The sequence below is a fragment of the Caloenas nicobarica genome, chromosome 1 (assembly GCF_036013445.1).
Source record: "Caloenas nicobarica isolate bCalNic1 chromosome 1, bCalNic1.hap1, whole genome shotgun sequence".
Classification (NCBI taxonomy): domain Eukaryota; kingdom Metazoa; phylum Chordata; class Aves; order Columbiformes; family Columbidae; genus Caloenas; species Caloenas nicobarica.
In genome coordinates this window covers 140,769,178-140,792,248 of record NC_088245.1, presented here as the reverse complement: position 1 = coordinate 140,792,248, position 23,071 = coordinate 140,769,178, and the positions used below count along the sequence as shown (strand labels likewise).

The 23,071-nt window shown below is 46.8% G+C and overlaps 1 protein-coding gene across 1 annotated transcript in view; it reads right to left on the bottom strand.

Annotated features, from left to right (window-relative positions):
* LSAMP (limbic system associated membrane protein) overlaps positions 1 to 23,071 on the bottom strand; it is a 317,857-nt gene that overhangs the window by 183,602 nt on the left and 111,184 nt on the right. The window lies entirely within an intron of this gene.

The window sequence follows — 23,071 nt, the reverse complement described above, 5'->3', positions numbered from 1 at the left end:
ATACTTTTGTTTCTCTGTAACTGGGATCTGCCCAAGGACATGCAACTAGAGCAGAAAGGACTGGCTGAAGCACAAACTCCTCCTCCCCGTGGTTTGAAGGCAACTGGCTTGGGTCACTTGGCCCTGTGCTCTGCAGCCTGAACTCCAGCCTGGTTCCCTGTGACAGTGCAGGTATAACCACAGAGATTGCTCTAATGGCTGCAACACAGAACGTAAACCCTCTCATTTCTTAGCGAAGACAATGTTACTTAATCCTACTGGAAGCGTTTACCCAGAGATCTCTTACCTGGATCCACTGACAACCCCACATCTTCTCCCAAGAGCCTGCTGCGAAATGAACCTTCTGCCCTGTGCCCAGCTTATCCTCAGTACAGGCAAACCGTTTCCCCACAGAGCTCCCTCCTGTACAGATGTCTAACTCGTAGTTTAGATTCTGACACCGTTGGGTCTAAGGCTGCTCACGTAGGCCCTGGCTGGTCTGAGGCTGGATTCCTACTTGTGTTCTTCTGGCAGGTCACTTGCTCTAAATAATTTCCAGAAGTCCAGGGCTGTATGGAGAGATGCCGAACTGGGGCTTACAGCTGGCATAAATCAAGGGTCAACAAGGCACCACTAAAGTAAATGGGGAAGCTGAGATTAACACTAGATGGGGATCAGCCCTGCTTCCTTGCACCAGACTCTAAATGAATTCATTAAATACAGCACTTCAGTCTGCTCAGCTAAAAGCAGCTCCAGCTGGCAGGAGGTTTTAGATCCAGGGAATGTTTAAAAGATGAGGATTTGTAGCCTGCTCTGAGTTTACACTTGGCTAGAGGTAGGCTCTCATCAGCCGTGCCGGCAAGGTGACATCATGCCCCCCTGATGGGTGTCTGTGCATCCCCAGTATCTGGGCACGGCATGACATTCACACAGGACCTCACAGCCTTGTGGGGACAATTTAGACCTAAATTCTCCTGTGAAGATGTTCAATTTGGAGTACTCCAGGGCAACAGAAGAGAGGTTCCTGCTGTACTTCCACCAGACTGAAGGGCTTCTTTTTGGTTTTTAATTCTTTTAAATTTTCACTTGCTGTGGTGGGGTCTGCATTGAATTCAAATCTGCATTAGGGTAAGCACCAGTACTGGGGGGCAGTGAGAGCAGTTTGGGATTTGTGAGATAGGAGTGAAATGTTAGTTAATTTTGACATTAAACCCTAAATGAGAGGATGTTTAAGTTATTCTTAGCTTACGAAAAAAGAAGCTGTGCTGTGATCATCTGGCCTGCTCTCATGTATTGTACAGATCTCATGATTCCTGCAGTTTAATCCCTTCTCCGCTCACTAAAACAGATGGTGTTGCAGGCTCTTTCCAGACTCTGACAAATACGACTGCACTGGAAACGCTGTTCACATATCCACGCTTGCTGTACAACCCTCAGGAGGAGATACACTGGTCTGAGATGAAAGTTCACATCCAAAGCACAGTCTCCAGCAATTAACGGATCCTGCTCTTTTTCAGCATTGCTGCTGAGGTCTCTAATATGCACAGTCACACACAAAACATCTTCCTGTAGATACATATGAAAGTCAAAACAATGGGACTCTCCAAAATCTTTGTCCTGAGCTCCCAGTCAAGCCCTCTTTCTTTGGCCAGGACCAGGGTGCGTGTTGTTTTTCCTCAAGGGACAGATCTGCCCACTGAACAAAGATACCTCCAATAAGCTGGAAAATAAGAGACCCCTAACTCAATTGGACCTGACACCAGCTTCTTGCTGACTCTACAATTAGTGGTCCTTCTTTACGCTGGGAAAAGAGGGTCAGTCCCAGACAGCCACTGAGGGGTAGAGAGAGCACACAAAATTATTTGTTCATACCAGACTATTACAGGTCTTCCCTCCATGATGCTACCTTGTGTGTGTATGTGTGTGTGTGAGCAGCCAGTACTCGCAAAGACAAGTGAGGTTAACCGAGCTACGTGCATTGCTCCCACTAGAGCAGTATAAAATGGTGATAAACCACAACTGGAACCGCTCTGCAGTAAGTATCCGGCCAGAGGTGAACCATGAGGTTACAGCAGCAGCTCCACTCCCCTGTCCTCCTCCCCATGATGGATCCTTGATAATAAACCACCCCTCGGCCTTTCTTGTCTTAAACCCAAACTGCTGGGATTCAGGGAAGATAAAGATTTCAACCACTTTTCAGAAGAGCCTTCACAAGAACTAAAAGCCCCTGTTGGCATAAAAGCAGCCGTGTAATAGGCTTTCTCTGTCCCCGAAAGTAGTTTAGCACTGCAGGAACATGCAGTCCTTTTATCTCTCTTCTTTATTTAACCGCAGTCGTTAAAATAAACTGATTTCCCAGCCAATTAATTATCAAATATCTGTAACAGCTTTCAAGCCCTGCCATTACTCAGTCTCGGAGGCCCCCACAGGCAATGTGAAACTACACTCTCCCTACCTGAGTAACCGCTGCTCCTGCAGGTCTGCTCCCTTGTGCTGAGTTGACAGTAGAAAAGCAGCAAGGGGGTCAGCCAAATCCTGGAGGAGGAGAGATGCAAACACCTGCTCCCACCCCCACCTATTTTGTGACTCCAGCTACATGCAAGCCCTGAGCTATGAAGTTTTGCCGTGCCGCTTGACCAAGACTCAGCCACCAGCTCTCAGCCCCCCACATGGACACCCCAGCCCCGCTATGGGGAGCAGATACACACTGTTGAAACACACAACGCTGCCAATGGGATCGGCTGGTACCCGACAGCAGACACTTCCAGAGAAGGTGAGCTGCAGACACCGAGTACCTTGAGCTCAGCTCAGCGTGGGACAGAAGCTTCAGATAAAAGCACGTGCCAGGAACCAGCTGCTCGCCCAGATGTGGACAGGGACAGCTTCTGCCACAGCCATGTTACCTACTGAAAAACCAGCCTTTACCTCGCCATTAACTAGAAGGTTGTACTTGCCATAGGTACATTAGCAATGCCCTTGCCATCTATTTTGTAAGCAATAAACTACACTCATATGTGGTTTCAATTAGGAGATTTCGATGAGATTGAAGATCATGCATCCCATAATTATTCACCCTTTTCCTTTGTAGAAACTCAAGCAGAATCACTTCCAGGCCAAAATACGGTCTCTATTGATTGATGATGTTAATAAAATGGCTTTAGTGTGATATAAATAGCCTTAAAATGTCCTGGAGAGTCAATATCAGTGCTTGATGGCCTAGGCAAGGAAGGTCCTTATCTTACGGTGTAAAAAAGCTTAATGAATTATGCTTCTGAGAAGTTTACCAGTGGATTTCGGCACTGGTTTGGGAAACTACAGAAGGGTAGATCCTGAATTAGACATGCAAAGTGGGAACTGTTTAAACACCTTTCCTCTTTCTTGCATTCCCTATTAATAATCTCTTTGCTACCTAGCTTGCCTGGTGCCAGTTCAAACACAAGCACCGCCCGAGCCCAGCAGGAGCCATGGGAACACTGTGCTCCAGCATCTCTTTGCTGGAAGGTTACCAGCCACTGCTACGGTAATTGGAAAACCTGAAATTTCTTCCGAGTTGTGCACGCTCCAAGCCACTCACAGTCCCTACAGTTTCCCAGACAAGGGGCCTAAACTGGCTTTCTCTGAAGCACGTCTATGGCCCACATCATGGCAGCCGATACGTTTTCATTACCCCCTTGTCAGGAGAGGCCACATGGCCATTCCTGCCGCGCAGCTGGGAATGAAGTGTTCAGCACCTCAGGCAGCACTGGAAGCTTGGAGGTGGCAGAAAATTGAAGAAAATTTTTTTTGAATGACCACCATCTGTGCAGTAGCCTGCTCCAGGAGGCCAAATACAGAGCCTGACTCAGAGCAAGAGGGAGAAGACCTTTGGGCATTCATGAGAGAGATGCCCAGAGTATTCTTCCCTTTTCTGAACAGCAGCAAACTTCACAGAATCACAGAATGTTCAGTCCTCATGAAGACAAAACACTGTTTTTAAGGTCTTATTTGAAAGTGGGATATCCTGAAAACATGCAGTCAGCTCTAGCAGGAATGTAATCTCCTGCATGCAGAAATATTAGATTCTGTTGATCGTGCTTTCCAGTAGTACTACTTTGGCTCAGATCCGGAGGCAGACTGGGTGCTAAAGAGCTTTGCTGGGAGTGACAGAAGCATATACACTTGTCAGAAAACGCTGATATCATAGCAGCCGTGACAGTGATGTGATCAGGACCTGACAGACAAAAAGGAGAGGGAAGGATGCACGAGAAAGGGCAACGGGGAAACTTTAAGGGAGAGCAGTAAGAGTCTGCATGTGAGGGGATGCGAATGAGTGACACTCAGTGCCTGTCTGTGCACGGCAGAAGGGATGAGGACTCTGAGGCCATGATCTCCCCTCCACCTGAGTAGCTCTTCATGTCTCCAAAGGGCGATGAGACTATATAAATTCCCAGCCCTGTCTTGCTCACCTCTCTCCCCCCATCACCGCTGTAGTTATATCCAGTCCCATATGTTTGACAGAAATTTTCCTCTCGTAATAAAGCCTTTGCAAGCATGTAGGTGGCTGTGCATGTGTGCATATGTCATCTGTGAGAGCGCACAGGAGCCGGGGTCTGCTGAGGTGAGAAGGTGGCTCTGTGCAGATGACAGAGCAGGAGTGAGGATGAGACTATCGAACATGCGTGTGAGGATATGAGAGAGACTGTGCTTCACAGAGAATCAGTCAGTGAGAGTGAAAATGAGAAGGTGCTCGCATGAGACAGGGTGTGTGTCAGAGAGGAATAAAGAGAAAGGTCTTATTCACAGCCTTCCTGTTTGTGTTTGATGAGTATCGCAAGTTTTAACCAAGAAAAATATGTATGTATTCAAATCAAACACAAAATACCCCTTTTGCCTGGAGCGTTCCTGCCTTGCTTGTTTGTTCTGTTGGAAGCTGCTTGTTAGAGGAACACAAGAAACAAGAAGAGTGAAAAAAACCTCAGGTCGACATATTTAAACACAGCCAACTACCGAAGCAGTAACAAACAGCGAGAAGGGGAAAAGCAGGTGAGATAGTTGGAGAGCTGCTGTGATGATGCTAGAATTAGAAATGCCTGTGAGAGTTTCTGAAGACCATCCCTCAAGTGGATTATGACCACTTTTACCGTACACCTACTGAGTTGATTCTTGAGCTACCTACATGGAGATGCACTCAAAAGCCTATTCCTTACAGCCGTTTTGCAGCAAAGAGTCGAAAGACAATGCAAGGAGTGCTGATGTCCTGGCTCAATCCCCTGCAAAGCTCTCTACACTGAGTCTAGGCAGCCCCAGTTGTCAAAGTGTGAACAGAGAGACAAAAGGACTTGAGCTGGTTTTATCAACAGTAAGAATAATAGTAACAACAGACTGAGTCCCAAACTTTCAGGGGCTAAAGGCCTTTCTAGGACTGCAGGTCAGACAAACATGGGTACAGGAATGGCTTTGAAAGTGTTTTTCCCTGTTCTGTTATGCTTTGTTCCTGCTGGTAAATTTAAACACCTTTACATGTTTATCGCTCTTCAACACTATCATAATCCACAGGCCTATGCTGCCCATAGGGAAAATCCACCAATACCCACGTCCAGTCAGATTTGCTAAGTAGCTTACAATGCCACAGGCAATGCATGGGAAGAGCAGGAGTATGCCAAGAACTGACTGTAGGAGTGACGAAGCCACCAGACCAGAGGCATCGCATTAAAGAGACACGGGAAAAGGGTTAAAAGTGCAGGTGAGGCTGTACCCTGAGACAGCACACTCAAGCTACACCCAGAGCACTGCGGATCACAGGAAGACTCTTCCAGGATAAAGGCAGCTGTGGGCTTTCTGTCCCTCCCCCCCACTTTGAAAATCAGAGTGAATGGCTCTGATTTACGGCTGGAAAGCAGAGCTGTCCTGACACCAAGGGAGGGGAACCACTGTTGTGAGCTGAGGCTACAGAGCTGCCGCAGGAGAAGAAAAAGTGCACAACAGAGGCCTTGAGCTTGGGTGCAGCTTTTTCACCATCGTCCCTCCAGTATCTAACCAAACCAATGCCACCTTTCTTTGGCTCCTGAGACTAAAGCAACCGGGGCCAGCACTTGCTCCTGCTTTGGGCAGGCACCATGCTATTCACAGTGGGTCCCTCCTGACTGGAGTCCCCGGTGTGCTTCTGCATCCTCGGCATTAATAGTTATTATTGTTTCAAACATTACCCAGAAACCTGATAAATCCTTCTGCAGCATTTGACTCTCTGACCTCCAGAGGCAGTGTGGATTTCACAGACCGACTACCTGCTGTGTGAAAAAGTGTCTCCTTTCATGTGATCTAAATTAAGCCACCATTAGCATCTCCAAGTGACCTCTTGTTCTAGTGTTACAGAAGGACAGAAAAAGGAGGGTCTGATCAGTTTCCACTGCACCCTTCATTAGTGCAAATAACTCAATTATAAGCCTTTAGTGCGTCTCTTTGGGGAGGCTGCGGATGGCTGGCGCTTGCCGTCTCCCTTCGGAGGGTGCCGGGAGCGAGCGGAGGCACTGCGTGCGCAGGGACGGTAGAGGGCACGGCGGCAAGGCAGGAGACGGGAGAAGCTACGGGAGAGAAATGGCGCTTGCACGTTTTTTGCGAGCTCGCTACAGTGAAAAAGAAAACCCTGTTCAGTCCAACTGACTGCCTCCTTGTAGGTAAATCTTGCGAGATTACTCACCATGCTTCACGGCCCTCTGGTAATTCTACATGCTGTCTTAAATGAGGGTGTAGCCAGTGTTCAAGATAATGTCATTTTTTATAACATATTCCCTATTGTTTTCCTGTCCCTTAAAGGCAACCAAGCATCCTCTACGCTTTTGGAATTGACGCTACCCACTGAAGAAGCTTTTATCGAGTTACTCACCATGACTCCCAATCTCTTCCCTCCAAGGAGCCCCGGGAGCTCAGCGCTCATCACCGTACAGCTGAAGTGGAGACTATTTTTGCAGTCTGCATTACCATACGCTCATCCACATTATAGCTCATCCGTCATCCTGCCACCCTGTCCCCATGGTGCCTCTAAATCCTGCTGACTCACGGAGGCAGCAGCCCGTGCCCGCCTTTGGTTGGCAAGATGGGCAGAAGCTGCCACAGAGGTGAGGGGCAGGGGGAGGACCCAGCCCCAGGGAGAAGACCCTGAAGCAGCCAGGCCAAGCCCTGGGAGCAGGTCCTGCTGCCTCTCCAAAGGCCGTGCAGTGAGCCTGCAGAAGATGCGATGGGCTGGGCCCGCTCTCAGCATCTCCTATGGCTTTTGACAGCCCTGCTATATTTCCCACTAGTCAAACCAGGAGTCACAGAATCACAGAATGGTTGGGGTTGGAAGGGACCTCTGGACACCATCTAGTCCAACCCACCTGCTAAAGCAGGTTCACCCAGAGCAGATCACACAGGAATGTGTCCAGGTGGGTTTTGAATGTCTCCAGAGAAGGAGACTCCACAAACTCTCTGGGCAGCCTGTTCTGGTGCTCTGGCACCCTCAAAGTAAAGAAGTTTCTCCTCGTATTCAGATGGAACCTCCTGTGCTTCAGTCTGTGCCTCTTGTCCCTCATCCTATTGTTGGGCACCACTGAAGGGAGTCTGGTCCCATCCTCTTGAGTCATTGCCAAAGTACCAACATGCCAACCACATAACACAGGGCAGACTAAACACCTCCACAGTGTGTACTGACTCCCACTATTAACTTCTCTCCACACAAAGAAGCAACTGTTCTTTGCCTACTAACACTTGACTGGATTTTAATCCATTAGAAGACTTTGCCCCTTCTCCCGTGGCTCTTTTTTTCCCTTCACGATTTTGTGTGAAAGGCCTTATCAAAGGCTTTATGAAAATCAAAGTATATTACGTCTGCTGGGGATCACCTGTATCTTATTTTATTAAACTTAAAAAAAAAAACAAACCAAAAGAAAACAAAAAAAAATACTTGCAGCTCAAAAAGGCACAATTTTCTTTTCCAGAAGCCATACTGGATTGACCCTGTCATGTTATACTTACCCTAACATTGTACTAGCCTGTCTGTAATTAGTTTCACAATCAGTTTGGCTGGAACTGAAAGAGAGCTCATAGATCTGTAATTCCCAGGATGTCTTTCGATTATTAAAAAAATAATAATAGTACTTAGCATGCCTGAAGCCCTCCCTCTCTGCAGATCTCAAAGCACTCTGCACCAGGGTGAAGGCAGAGCAGGCTGGGGACAGTCCTTCACCACCTTCACTGTGCAAGTGGGGAAGGAGAAGGGAGAGCAACTTGACCATGAAGTCCACATCACAGCTGGATATGGAGCTGCCACTCTGTTTTTGACCCTCTCAACTGTTATCCCTCTCCTAAAATCAGTTACCAGTCCTCAGGGTTGAGGAAGGGCTGATGTTTGCCCATCTGCATCATTTCACCTGAAAGCGGAGAAATTTCAGTGTTTTTCTCCCTGAATCCAGCCTTGCTATTAGCAGCTCTGCACTCGTTAGAGAGATGCTGTTTATAAGGATCCGTCAGACACTGCTGTCAGTATATTTCATGCATTATTTACTTCAGAGCCCTGAGACTAATGCTACCCCAGTCCCAGTGATTTACTGCATTTGAGTTTCTCAAGCTGATCCATAACTTTGGGTAATAATAACAATAACAAAATACTTTGTATGCATATATCATACCCGTCAGCAAAAACCCGCACAGAGATGAGCATATGATGCCGGAAGAGTTGCCGTTCCGAGGTACTGGAGCATCAGCCATTTGCAGTTAAGAACTGCCTCCTCACAGAGATGCATCCCTCACACCCCAATTTTAGAATACTTTGCCTTATGACTAGCGCACGTGGACCCTTTGAAGTGAGGGTCCGTACCCAGGGGGTTTTGCCCTTGTCAGTGAAAACTCGGTGAGCCCTGCAGCACATTGCCTGGCAAGGACAACCCTGCTTGGGCAGAGGAGCCGCATGAGCCTATCCCAGCCCATGGACTGCATCCTTCTGCCTTTGTGAATCAAAAATCCCAGAGGGATGCTCAGCACCTGGGATGGGGACTCTGCAAGCAGCTCGGCACGAACTGGAGATGCAGCTCACTGGCTTTGGCTCAGCTCTTTAACTGTGTCCCCCACCTGTGGTTCCCCTCATTCTGCTCCTGGCACTGCATGGTCACAGCCCCCTCACCACTCCTCTTGCTCCTCCCAGCCTCCTTCTCATTTATACCTTGCCTACTGTTCCATCTGACCCTCGATAATTCAGCCGTTCATTAAAAGGTGCTTGATGAGCCTTAATAAAAGCCCACATCCTGCTGTGTGGCTGGGGATCCTTCCCATCCCCTTTCCACACCATGCTCCTACATCTCCCTTGCATGCCAAGGCAATGGTGACATCCAAGCTGAGTCCAGTGCTTTTAAGGACTGTTTTCCTGGTTTGTTTGCTTTAATTTATTTTGCCCTTCAGACTAGCATTTGCTGTCATCTTTCTCCTCAAGAGTTTTCCTGCTGCCCAGTTTGAAGCTCACTGATCCTGTGCAGGCCTTGTGGGGGGCACCCCTAATGAGGAGTAAACCATCCCCTGCCCTTGCGAATGTGATGCTGCTGAGTCCTCGGCACTCACACCTCTGCCCCTTGCTGCTACCACCCACAGCACCATACCCGCTCCCCAATGTCTCCCCTGTCATGACTGAAACCTTGAGAAAGGGAGTGTTGCGTCCTGGCAGGCTCTTAATATGCCTCAGGCCCTATAATAATAATATTAATAAAACCCATTGAGAGATGTCTGCTCACCCAGGCAAGGCTCCAGCGCGGAGGCCAGCTCCTACCACTGCGCTGACACAAAATCACTGAGATCAATGGGAATGTCAACTAAGTGCTGCAAAGGACACTCTTCTCCCTTGCCTTCCACATTTCACCACTGCAGAAACAGCTTGTTTCTAGGAGCAGAACTAACCCTTCCTGGTGGTTTGACAGCTTCGGCCAGATCTGAGCCTGGGCTGCACACCATCGTGCCGCTGGGGTTCGAGGGATGGAGGGCTGAGAAGCCCAGCGGCTGCCTTTGAGGGGCACCAGCCCCAGCACGCAGCCCTGAGGCAGGGGAGATGCTTCCCTTGATGTCGTCCGGTGTGCGGGCACCACACACCTTCGATGGCATAGGCACAAGGAGTACACAGGGGCTGGCAAGCCAGGGGACACCGTGCAGAACTGCCCAGCCTCTCCTCTGCCATGAGGGATGCCCCAGGAGTCCCACCTGGAGAGTCAGCACTGCTGAACAGAGCCCTAAATCAGGAGTTACATCTTCCCGCATAGGCATCAAAACAAGCTGCTCGAAAAAGCCGTCATTTATGGTGCCGATAAATCGCCTCTCCAAATCATGCCCAGATGTGCACTTTAGGGCCCAGTCACCTTGTGTTTTTATTCTCGCCTGCAAAGTGCTCTGCTCTCCAACAGCACTCCCTGCCTAATAAATCATGCCAAAATACATTAAAAGCACCCATTATTGTTATTAATTACTATTATTGCATTAGCAGATTTTACTACTTCCTCAATTTCTCTAACGGCTGAAACCCTGAGCTCACCGAGGAGGGGGCTGGCAGGTTAGGGTGAGGAGCATCTCGGGACAGGGTCCTGCTCTCAGGGCTGCCTCCCTTTGGGGCAGCTCTCAGCCCCATGCCACACCATGCACTAACACACATATCCCCTCCATGAAGCAGACTTGATAAACCTCCATCCTGGACATTTCCCTGACACAAGTATTTGAGGATAGTTCTTTCTGCGTTTAAAAAGCCAGGTGAGGGGAGGGGGAGAAAAGTCATCTCCTCAGCTTATCTGCAGGCTGGATAATAACCTAGCACAGCAAGCTGGGCAGCCCAGGGCATGTTTGTCATGTTGTCCTAACACTCAGCAAACACACTTCTACTCCCAGCACTGAAACTGCCTGAAATGGCAGCTCAAGCAGGCCAAAACATCTCTCGGTCTCATTTTTTTTTTTCTGCTCTTTCTCTGTCTTGTCTATTTAACACGTATCCTCTTCAAGGTATAAGGAGCTTCATACTGTTTCCATACCTCAGAGGCTGGAGAGGGCCTCCGACTTTCCACACTGTAAATCACAGTAACAGAAGCATCATGAAGTTCTCTGCTTCTTCTGCACAATCAACCAGAAAGAAGGGTATACCTCATCATCAGTAACCTAACCGATGGGACAGAAGACACCTTCATCAGCTTCAGGGAAGAAGCCAAATTTAAGGGGGTGGCTGACCCGCTGAAGGGCAGGGCTGCCATTCAAAGGCCCTCAAGGTCCCAGGGAAACCGGATGACAGGAGTCTCATGAAGCTCAATAAGGACAAGTACAAAGTCTTCCACCTGTTGAAATTACTCCATGCAACACTACAGGGTGGGGACTAACTGGCTGGAGAGTAGCTCTGAAGAAGAATGCCAGAGACTCCCGGTAAGCAAAAGTTGAACATCACTCTGCCAGTATGCCCTTGCAGCAAGGAAGGCTAATGTATAGCTGGCTGCAATGATGAGAGTGTAGTCAGCAGGCCAAACCAAATTATTATCCCCCTCTTCTCAGCACTTCTGAGGCTGTGTGTGGAGCAGTTTTAGGCTTGGAGAATGTTTGGTTGGACATAAAAGAAAAATGTTTTTATAATGAGGGTGGATCAGCACTGGAACAGGTGCCAAGACAGGTTGAAGAATCACTGTCCTGGGAGACTTCCAAAATTTGACTGAGCAAGGTTCTGAGCAGCCTTATCTAATGTTGAAGTTAGCCCTACTTCGAGCAGGGAGTTGGACGAGAGACCTCCAAAGCTCCTTTCCCACTGAAACTATTCTGTGAGTTCAAGGAGAAGGTTGTAGTTTTTAATTCTGGCTGGGACTGCTGTGGTTTGAAAGCTAAATTCAGAAGGGTTTGATGGCAGATTCACCCCACATCAGTCCCCAAAAGCCTCTTGGCAGAGTTCGACCATCTGGCAGCACTGAGTGTGCAGGGGGCCAATGTGCAGCCCAAGCAGAGCTGTCTCTTTCTACCCTGCTGCTTGCCTTCTCCTCCTTCACAGTCTCACCAAGGAAGTTGTTGTGGATGGGCTGGAAAATCCTGGGCACACATCTGTTTATGCAAGCAGAGAATTTCTGTACACCTCTGAAGGTACATGTTGGTCTCAAAATATGGAGGGGTTCCCCCTTTCTGACATGAAGAGGATTTTCTTGGGAAGGAACTGGGATGGGCATACAGAAAATGTGGCAAGCGTGCCCAGACCCAGACCCAGAGGCCTACGTCACAGTCGTTTCACTTAGAGAGGAGAAAAAAACCACTTCTGGGTTAGATCATAGCAACCATACAACACCATTTGGTACAGAAAGTGAGACCCTAAAGCCACCAGAATGGGACTGACAAGTAGGTCAGGCTGCAATTAGCCACTCTGAATTTAGACCTGACTCCTGGAATAACAATCTGGGATTTTAACTCAAAGAGATATTTAATAGCGGAGAGAGGCCAGAATGTTGATTTTTCATCTCCTTCAAAAGACAGCTGTCCATTATTTCTTCCCTCAAGTCATCACTCTTTTATTCCCTTTCTCTTACATTCACAAACCTGAACTCCTCCCTCTCTAATTTCATCTATACTCTCCCCTCTTCCAGCTGATTTCCACAAGTCGCTTCCTTATTGCTTCACCCCTTGCCAACTTTTTGGCCCTACCCTCACCTCTCAGCAATGCCTGCAAACGACCATGAAGCTGCTTGCAGAGGGACAGATTCGCAGGACCACTTGACAGGAGCAGGGCCAGCACTTTCCCCTGGCCGCAGGAGGGACATGTGGCCGGACTCTCTAATGTGATGAATAACATATGAAGTGTGGAGTGTTGGCCATATGTTGTAGTAATTCCTTTATACACAGTGTCCTCTGCAGAACAAACAGCCATGATGGAGGGCACTGATAGAAGTGCAGGCTCACACACAGGCACCCACTCTTTAGTGATAGATGGTAGAGAAGGAGGAGGAAAGGTAAAAATGTTTCTTGGAAGTGATTTACAATCACCCCCAGTTAGGTCAGAGTGTAGATGCATATGTTGAGTAAAAAGAGTAACTCCTAGGAAACACCTGCTGATAGGGGCAGATAGAGAAGATCAAGTGACCCTTCAAAATCCCTGAATGACCAGATCGCATGACATTTCAAGGGCTCCTGAAAGCTCCCGGGCCCGTGCCCACATTTTGGCACAACTGCTCTGAGTGACAATTACCTCTGCTGCTATTGGCTTGTGAATGACTGGCAGGGACCCAAAATTCTCCTGAGTCACCTTCCCAGCAATTCAACAAGCCAAGGACCAGAAAAAGCACTTGATGTAGTGGGGATTTCTCTGGTGACAGCAGGCAAGGAGAGGAAAATTGAGATTCTAGGCAGATTTCATGGGCTGGACCAGCTCCAGTTCTGCTTGAAAGTAAAGGGTATTAGGGTACATTTTCTGTGCTGCACAAAAGAGGAGTCAGCACTTCCATCCAGATGCTCAGACCCCTGGGCCAGGCAGAGAGAAGACAGCTGCTCTGCTTCTTACTTGGGCTTATGCAGAGAAGGAGAAAGGTAGAAAAATCCCTTGCTGAATAATAGGCAAGGAAGGAGGGGAAAATGTGTCATATGAAAGAGAAAAGTAGAGATCGAGTGACTAACGGCTAAAGAGCTGGGTCTCTTTAGCTTGGAGGAGACTGAGGGGTGACCTCATCAATGTTTATAAATATATAAAGGGTGGGTGTCACGAGGATGGAGCCAGGCTCCTCTCAGTGACAACCAACAGTAAGACAAGGGGTAATGGGTTCAAACTGGAACACAAGAGGTTCCACTTAAATTTGAGAAGAACCTTCTTCTCAGTGAGGGTGACGGAACACTGGAACAGGCTGCCCAGGGAGGTTGTGGAGTCTCCTTCTCTGGAGACATTCAAAACCCGCCTGGACGCCTTCCTGTGTAACCTCATCTGGGTGTTCCTGCTCTGGCAGGGGGATTGAACTAGATGATCTTTTGAGGTCCTTTCCAATCCCTAACATTCTGTGATTCTGTGATTCTGTGATTCATAGCTTAGTTGTCTCATGGTAGAGTCTTAAACTGCCCACAGTGGGCGGAAAGTCGCTTTAACCTCTCAATATGGCAAGTAAAACTACCTTTGAAAGGAAACAAACAAACAAACAAACAAACATAAATAATGTTGAAGGAGTGATGGAAATGAAATTGTTACAAAGCTGACTGTACCAAGTTGGGGGTTGGAACTAGATGACCTTTAAGGTCCCTTCCAGCCCAAACCATTCAATGATTCTATGATTCTAAGTTAGCGTCTTCTGGTGAGAGGCAGGTGAGAGTCTCCGTATTAGCTGATATACTGGGTTGGGAACTGAGGACCCCAGAGCTGTAACGCACTCACCACTGTAGCTTGGATGCTTCACCAAGGATTGAAAGAAGCTCACATCCTCTATGGGGAGAAGGCACAGGAGTGCAAGTCCTAACATGGTCCTTAGCCAGCTCTAAAAAAAAGTATTCCAAGGCAGCAGAGCATATGGAGCCCACCAGGGTGGGTTTTATTTGGGCAGATAAGTTTTTTCTGGCCCTAGTAAATCCAGAGTACCAAGGAAGGATGGAGAATGAGCATGGCAGGTTCTCACAGAGTCAAGAAAACAGAAGTGGAAAGGACAGTAGGATGCCACTGAATGCACTCCCTAAGCTCTACAGCAGAATCAACTATGCATAAACAATCCCAGGGAAGAGCTTTTCCTAGCCCCTTCTGGAACATCCCCACTAAAGGAAACTCCACACCCAGAGGAGTAGCTCCCTCCCCTTTGACTGCGTGACCCTGTATGTGAGGAGTTGATGTGCTCCCTTCCTGAGGTCTGGGGTAGGTGAGGCTGCTGCAGCAGTGGCTAGGTTTAGTCAGATGTTAAAGAGTGCATGAGACCATTCTGAAAATGAACAAGAGAGACTGTGCAAATGAAGATATCTCCAAGTTTTAAAATGGCTTGTGGCTTCCCATTTTATGTCCTAGTAAGGATTCTGTGGTGAGTTGGCAAAGAGCAGATAAAGTTGTTGACAACAAAGCCTTTGGCTCAAAATTAAAGCTAATTCTGTAGTTGTAAAAAAAAAAGTAAAATAAAAAGATGGCAGGTTAATTGTGATAACATCATTAAATTCGTACCCAGTTCTCAAAGCACATCATAGTTATTTAGAGGCAAGTGATCTGGGGAATCAGAAATGCAACTGATTACAGCATTTCACCTCTTGGGGTCTGTTTTGCAATGAGACACAAACAAACTGAGTTTGGCAGTCAGAAATATTCTCTGACAAAATATTCTCCTACATCCCCAAGCTGATTAAAGGAACGGGCTGGAAGAGAGGGGTCAGTGGGTAGGCACACAGTTAAGCGATAGATAAGATGAGAGAAGACAGTGCTTGAGTGTATGTAGTCAATATCCTGGAGCTAATAAAAGTTCCTTACTGCAAACAGCTTCCTCTGCACAGCTTTTCACATGAGATCTCAACAGCCAGTGCTTATCTTTGGTCACTTGTTAGATTAGATCCTATAGCAGGCAGTATGCAGAATCTCGCATCTGTTCTCCATGTGGACCCAGACAGATTCCCTGCAGCTCAGAGAAGGCACAGGCAGGCAAGGAAAGACTTCTCCACCCAGATCTCCACTTCTCCGGCAGCTGTCAAGAGAGCAGCGACAAGATTTCTGGTGTGGAGAGGTGCTGAAACCTCCATGCTGTCTGGACAACACACAGGTTTCATCCCTTGTCAGCAGCCATATTAGTCTTGCCAGGGTACACTTTAACCAGAGCTGCCCACACAAAAGAATGGGAAGAGGAAAATGTTTTATGTAATTGCAGCCTTTGACCCTTTCATGCAGGCTGGGGATATAAGCAACACACCTACACTAATATAACAACTTGCTCCTGACAATAGATTTCAACAGTCACTGCATCTAGGTCCAATTAACTGGTAATGAGAACTGGCTGCCAGCACAGGAGGGACTAAACTCTTCCCTAACATCATTAAACATGTAATAGATGACGTTTCACCAAGCATCAAGTTCATGTTTGGCCCCATGCCTGCTCCTGCCATTCAAACCATTCCCTGCCGCAGTGGGGGGGTGGCACAGCGTGGGGTCCGCTGTTGACACCCACGACCGTGAGTAGGACTTTTCTCTTGTGTGAATGGACTACACGCCTCTTCCTGGCTTCCTACCACAGGAGTTCTTCCAGCCTAGTTGAGATTATACGAAAAGAGAAGAGGGCACAGAGCCAAACGCTGTGCTTTAGCAACTTGCCCGTTGCTAGGGCTCACTGTAGCTGAGTGCACTCTGGTTTGGTGGAGTTTACAGCCATTAGCTCCTCTCTTCGGCATAGCATACAGGGTAAGCACTGACACCAAGCTCAACAAGCAGTGTCCAGAATCCCTTCCTCCCCTTGTTACTGGGAGCGGGGTACCCACATGGGCTCCCTAAAGAGGTCATCATGCTATTCTTTACACGTATGGGAAGAACAATCCCTCCCACAAGCAAATAATGACATGACAGAAAAGCAGGAGGTTTAGCAAGGGCAAAATATCATGTCCAAAATGGCAAAGGAAGCCTAGGCAGAGCTGGAGTGGCACTCACAACATTTGAAGATGCCACTTCTAAAAGCCCTAAAATGTGCAGGTAAAACTGAGCGTGGGTAGGTTTTGAATGCAGTCCCTGTCCACAGAATGGTGCCAAAGGGAGGTCTTTAAGATCTAGGGCCAAGAAAACAGCCCTAAATAAGCCACCCATGGACCTACCAAACAAGTAACACCTAACCTTTTCCTCTGCTTTTCCATTGCCCTGCATGTCCCTGGGGGGACCAGCCGCTCCTTGGCAGCAAGTCACACAGGGACTGGCAGCAAGCACACCTGGCAGAACACAAGGAGAACGGCGCGAGGTAGCCAATATGCTGGCCCTATTGCTGCATCCCCTCTTGTTTTAAATCTAGAGTTTATGACATCTACAAGGGAAACGGTAAATTTAATTTTGTCCCCTGCAGTGCGATTCACATCTTGTTTGCTGGTAACATAATTAATGTGTTTGCCCTCCAGACCCCCTGCCCAGTAGACCAATTTAAGGATAAAGGGAGAGAAAATAGCAAAGTACAATTAGAGAGGTCGATTAATGCTGGATTAACCAGTAGCTCAGCTGAAGCTAGCTTTACAACATTTATACATAAGGGGTGAGGGACACAGGGACACAACAGAACTGCAGAAGGAAGAGAGAATCAGATCATTTTTCTTCGCAATAAAAACCTTACAGATGACTTGAAGGTGCGTGTTGCTTGCTAAGCAACTGACAGAGCCTTGCATCACCTGCCAGCATAAAGCCACAAGATTGCAGATGCCTTGCTTGACTTGATGCTCATCAGGGGTGATCCAGAGTATGAACCCAAACTGCCCCAAAGGCTGGAGATACACAAGTTAAACCTGGCTGAAACTCATAGGCTTAATTGCTCCTGCAAAAGCTGCCCGCGACTCTCATCACAGCAGTTAGAGTGAACGTGAGCTCGGAATTGCTAAGGAAACCTTTCTGAATATGCAAATGGCAACCAAACAGCGAGGGTAGAAAACATGGCAGCATGCTGAAGCTAATGTAGAGGGGAGCACTGACAAGCCATGAAGATGACCCAGCAGATGGGAGACCAGGGAGAGGGTTTCTTGCATGGAGGTGCTCACTGCAACCAAGTTGGAGTGAGAGAGAAAGAAATCAGCTCTGACTGTGTGCTCCCTGTGGCACAACAGAAAGCAAGACTTGATACATTCTTGTGAACAAACAGACCTTGCCAAAGAAACCTGACTTCACTGCCAATTTCTTTTTCCAGCTGGCATAACAAACAAAACTCCAAATTAGTTTGGCTAGGTAGGTAGGGCAAAAGGAATAATAATATTTTTGGCCAAAATCTCGTGCAAAACTTTGCAGATAGATCTTAGCTTTACAAAGAGGTGGGGAAAAAAAAAAAAAGCAACCCACACACAACCAAATAAAACAAAAAAACCCCAAAGAAACCAAAAATGAGCCAACCCACTAACCTGCAAACAGGAGATTCAAACGCCAAGGGATTTGGATCTGTAAAGGTATAGGCTAGAGCTTTCAGTTCATGCCTCTCTACTTTGTGGTTACAAAGGAGCTGTTAATACAGTGTGTCTAGCAGGACTTCAGTGCTTCTGCTCTGCGAGTTAAAACCAAGGACTGCAAAATTGTTTGGAAATTAAAAAAAATTAAACTCTCAGCTCTCAGAAGAGGCTCAGGTGAGGGGCTGAGACAGCCTTGCTGTTTCCAAATTGATCTGCCTCTCTCTAAAACAGCTTCGTTTTCTGCTTTAGCTACCTCTTTAAAACACTCTCCTACACTCAGCTTCAGAGGCAGCTCCCTATGGATAGGCATTTGTAGATGGATACAACTTGATCTTTTCCAGTTGCTGCAAATTGGCTCTGAGGGCACCTTTACATGTCAGTTCTGCCTATTTTCTCTACAAACAGAGAGACAGGGATGGAGAGGATGAGGGAAAAGGACTTTACAAATAAATAACAAAAAACAATAGGAGAGTGGAAAGCAGTCACAAGCAGAGTCACGCATTCAGACCTGAAACCGGGGCTCCTCATCCCAGCACCATAAACAATCTCCCTGACATCAATTATGGACGCTGATCAGACACGCGCGCGGGGAGCTACATTCATACACAGATTTGCAGTTTGCACTGTTTGGGAGTGACCGGTTCGTGACACTCCCTCCAGATTGTAACTGACAGCTAACAAGCTGTAGAGAGGCAGCACATAATTGAGCGTGCAAAGAACACGGGCATCATTCGGTTTTACTTGCATGTAAACCAGCCATAGGGAAAGCAGCTCGGGTTCAGCCCCCACCCCTTCAATTCATCCTGGTAACCTCAAATTCACCAAACTTTGAAGGCATCATATAAAACGGGGAAGAATGAGGGGAAAACCACTTCCACGTTCAGACCCTGCAACAACACAATATTTTGGGCACAGGTATCTTAATCTGTGCTCTACTATATTGCTTGAGGCAAGACTGAAGGGAAACATTAGGGTTAGGATCAGAGAGAATAGAGAAGGAAAAACCTTATAAGCACATGCAGTTTGTAATGGCAAACCATAGCTCATCTCTGCTTGATTGAACCTGCTTGATTTCAGCTCATTGCAAACATTGCACATCAAACTAGACAGCGGATGCAATAATTGTCTGTGGGAGTGGAGCAAACTTCGCTGTCCAAGATGGTGCTGCATTAAAGCTTGGACAAACAATACAGCTGTAGCCTGTGCAGGGGTACTGCTGCGATCAGGGACAACAACAATGAAGTAAAGGTCCCAAATTCTGTGTCCAATAACAACGCAGAGTTGGAGCATACCTTGGTACTGAAATAAAGACAGAGAGCTAATGGTTGTGTGTGTGAGGAAATACAGCAGCATAATGCCATTGCTGCCCTTGGTCCCCATGTTGGTGCTCTCATTCAAGGGGTAATGGTTTTAAACTAAAGGAGAGGAGAGTCAGGCTGGACATGAGGAAGAAATTTTTTACAGCGAGGGTGGTGAAACACTGAAACAGGTTGCACAGAGAGGTGGTGGATGCCCCATCCCTGGAGACATTCCAGGCCAGGCTGGACGGGGCTCTGAGCAACCTGGTCTAGTTGCAGATGTCCCTGCTCATCGCAGGAGGTTGGACTAGATGACATCTGAAGATCCCTTCCAACCCAAACTATTCTATGACTCTCTGATTCTATGATTCCCATGTCCACACAAGGAACTATGGACTATGCATTTACAGTGCTGGCACAACGTTGTAAACGTTGCCTGAATTGGCAGCTTCTGCTCCATTCCTGAAGTTATGGGTTCAGTCTAAGGACAATTTTGTGGGAAGGATTTGGGAGGGGGGGCACGACTTTTGTCTCCTGCATATATTACTGGGTGGAAAAAGTAAACTCTTTTTTTTTTTTCTTTTTTCTCCACTGCCCTCCATCTATCTGTCCAGCTCTTGTCTCTCATGCACCCACCTTTCTCCATCCTTACACTGCAATTACACTTTGTAGAGTTTTGTCCCTCCAGGGCAATCTGTTTCCTGCCCCTTTCGAGAACAAGCCTAACACACTGATTAAACACTTCTTGGTCTTCACAGTCCCATACTTTCTAGCACTGACAGTTTAATTTCCAGACTCCAAGTTTTTCTGATTCAAAAAATGCCAGCTTTTGCATTGTCATGGCTAAAATCAAATTGTTCCCATTTATTTCCCAGAACTGGACAGCTGTCTGAACACTTTTTTTTTTTTTTAAGACCCAAAAGATTATTTCCTAGTATCTGAAGTTGCAGTTTTTAACTACACTTGACATGAGATTCTCCAGAATTAGCCATTAAAAAAACTTTTTTTTTAGGTTTGGGTGTGTGGTTTGGGGGTTTGGTTTTGTTTGTTTGTTTGTTGTTGTTGTTAAGTGTTTAAAATGGCTTCCAAATGTATGCACCTCACCTATGACTGATACACAGGCACTTCTTCTGCAGAATGTGACCATCAGCCAAACGGCACATAATTACCAGTGGTGACTGAGGTTAAGAACCAAAAGTATGAAAGAGATCACACAAAGAAAATATAAGCAAAAGACAAATATCACTCTGACATCGTCGTCTCTTTTGGAAGGTTTCTGAGATCTTGTAACAACTGCAATTGGCAAGGGCTCCTATTTTACTTCTCTTTTGGTGGATAATACTGTATCTGCTAGTATCAGGTGAATACAACAGTAAAAGAAATTTGTTGTCAGTTTCAAAAATAAAAGGCTGGAGTTTGAATAGCTGTGATTCATGCTCTTGTGATGCTTGTTACTTGTGACCATTCAACAGCTTTCTGGGTCTTGGTGAAAATTTGTGAACTGCCAAGGTTTCACGCTTTGTAATGTGAAGGCTAGTTCATACCAGACAGCAAGCTATTTGTAATTCATAGAACTAGCCAAAAAAAAAAAAAAAAAAAATTCCAGTCCATGCTAAATTTTGAAGTTCTGGTATTTGTTCCCATATTTTCTTACAGTCTTTTAAACTTTTTCTTTTTTGCAAGAAAGAGCCACTCCTGAGCACATAAAAGTCTTGCCATTAATTTGTTTGGTATATGCAACATACAGGTACAAGTCTCTGCCTGATTTCCACACAAAGGTTTGGCCAGAGTTTTCTACAGCTCAAACAAGATCCTCACCTGTTAAGTTACTGGCCATTTTTGTTATGTCTGTCTCTTGCTTTTTGACCAGAAATTTAAATACTGAGCCTGAAAAGCTAAAGATCACTGCATATAAAAACACACGTTTCTGTAAAATTTTGACGTATCAGTATTTCAGATGGAAGAAAATATCCCAACAACTTAATTAAAAAAAAAAAATCTGACCAATATTTTAGTTACCCAGTTGAGAGAGACAACAATTAGCATGATATTCAGTTAACCAATAAAAGAGTGCAAATACTGAGCAAGTAATGATTCACTGAAGCAAACATTTTGTAAAGAACAGCTGGAGGCCTAAAAATGACTCTTTTTAGTGAGCACTTATCAAGCCCTAAAACACTGGAAGAAAATCTGAAGACTCTTACAAATGAATTGCTTATTGTAGAGTGACAATGCTCTAACACTCCTCTGCTGTTCTCAAATCCTTATTCTTCCCACCGTCGCCTCTGAGTGAAAACTTCCCCTGGTATCAGGTGCTGCACAACAGCAGAACCCGGCCCTGACAAATCAGATTTGTAACTAATATTTCAGGCTTCTTTAACACTGGGCTAGAGGGTCAGTATTGGCTTATGAGGACACGGTGACACCAGTGAATCAGCCACGCGTTACCCTGACTCCAGGCGTCAAGTCTCACAAGTAGCATTGCTCCCGCCAGAGCCGACCGCAGCAAATGTCCCCAGTCTTTGAAGAGAAAAAAGACAAAGCGGCGCACACTAAAATGGAGCTGCCAGTGAGTCTGCGGGCATGGGCCAATGGATTTCGTCATCCTGCTGAGAGAAAACTATTTGCCCAGGCCCTGCTTGCAAAGCTGGGAGTATTCACCTTTGGAGCAGGTACTGAAAGACCGCGCCTCATGCCATAACCCCCCCACCCCGAACAAGACATTACTCTGTCCATCAAGTGCCAGGTTGGGTTTGTAGCACTTTGCACCTGAATCAGAGAAAGCAAAACTGGCAAACTACAGAACAGTGGAGAGTTAATTAATGCTCATGCAACACGTTGGAGGGACGTGAAATGCTCTTGCTGTACGAAGAGGCTGCTCCAGGGTGGCGAAGCAAAGAGAGTGTGCTCAGCCTCCTACTGCCTGCACGCACCAGGCTTAGTCGTTTGCTATTCCATTCCAGCTAAAAGGGACTGAGGTAACTTCTTATTGAAGGCTGGCATTCTTTACTGAGTTGGAAGAAAGAAGAGGCTGTTCCCAGAGGAAAATGAGAAGGCCTAAGTAAAACACCTAATTCTCTGTGATGACTGTGTAGGAAGCCAGGGTCTGGTATAAATCTTTCCCTGGCTGAGCCTGTCTCAGATGCTTGGGCATATGGGCATTTGAGCAAGGCCCCAGCTCACACAGGATGCTTGTAAGAACATTGAAATTAATTCAGACGTCCCAGGTCTCAGGATAGCAGTATAATCACCACTCCTGAGAATGTTTTCTCAAGGATGTTCATTCTGTGCTGAAAGGCACAAATCAGGTTTTAGAACAACATCACCTGCTCTCTAAGTCTAACTTCAAAAACTGCTTCAGAAGGTCAGTCTTATCCACACGGTTTCACCTAGGCAATTGCCCTGCTACCAAGAAGCTGAACCACCCCTATGGCACCATATACACAAGTACCAGCTCTCCAGAGGTACTCTAACAGAAAAGAATTACAGTGGTCTAAACCCTGAATGGCTGAGATTCCAGTGACCTTGTGAGATCTGCCCATCAACTCCGGGGAAATAAGCCGGAGTATGAGCCAGTGCCTAAATGGAGATGTGCCCATCCTGAAGACCCAGGAGCCTACTAGACAGGCAGTTTCAGTGGGGAAGCCGGTAGTTAGATGAGCTATAGAGACTGGAGCCTCTTCTCATGTCAAAGCAGAGTAGTTTACACAGATAGTAGCACAGGGAAGATGCTGGCT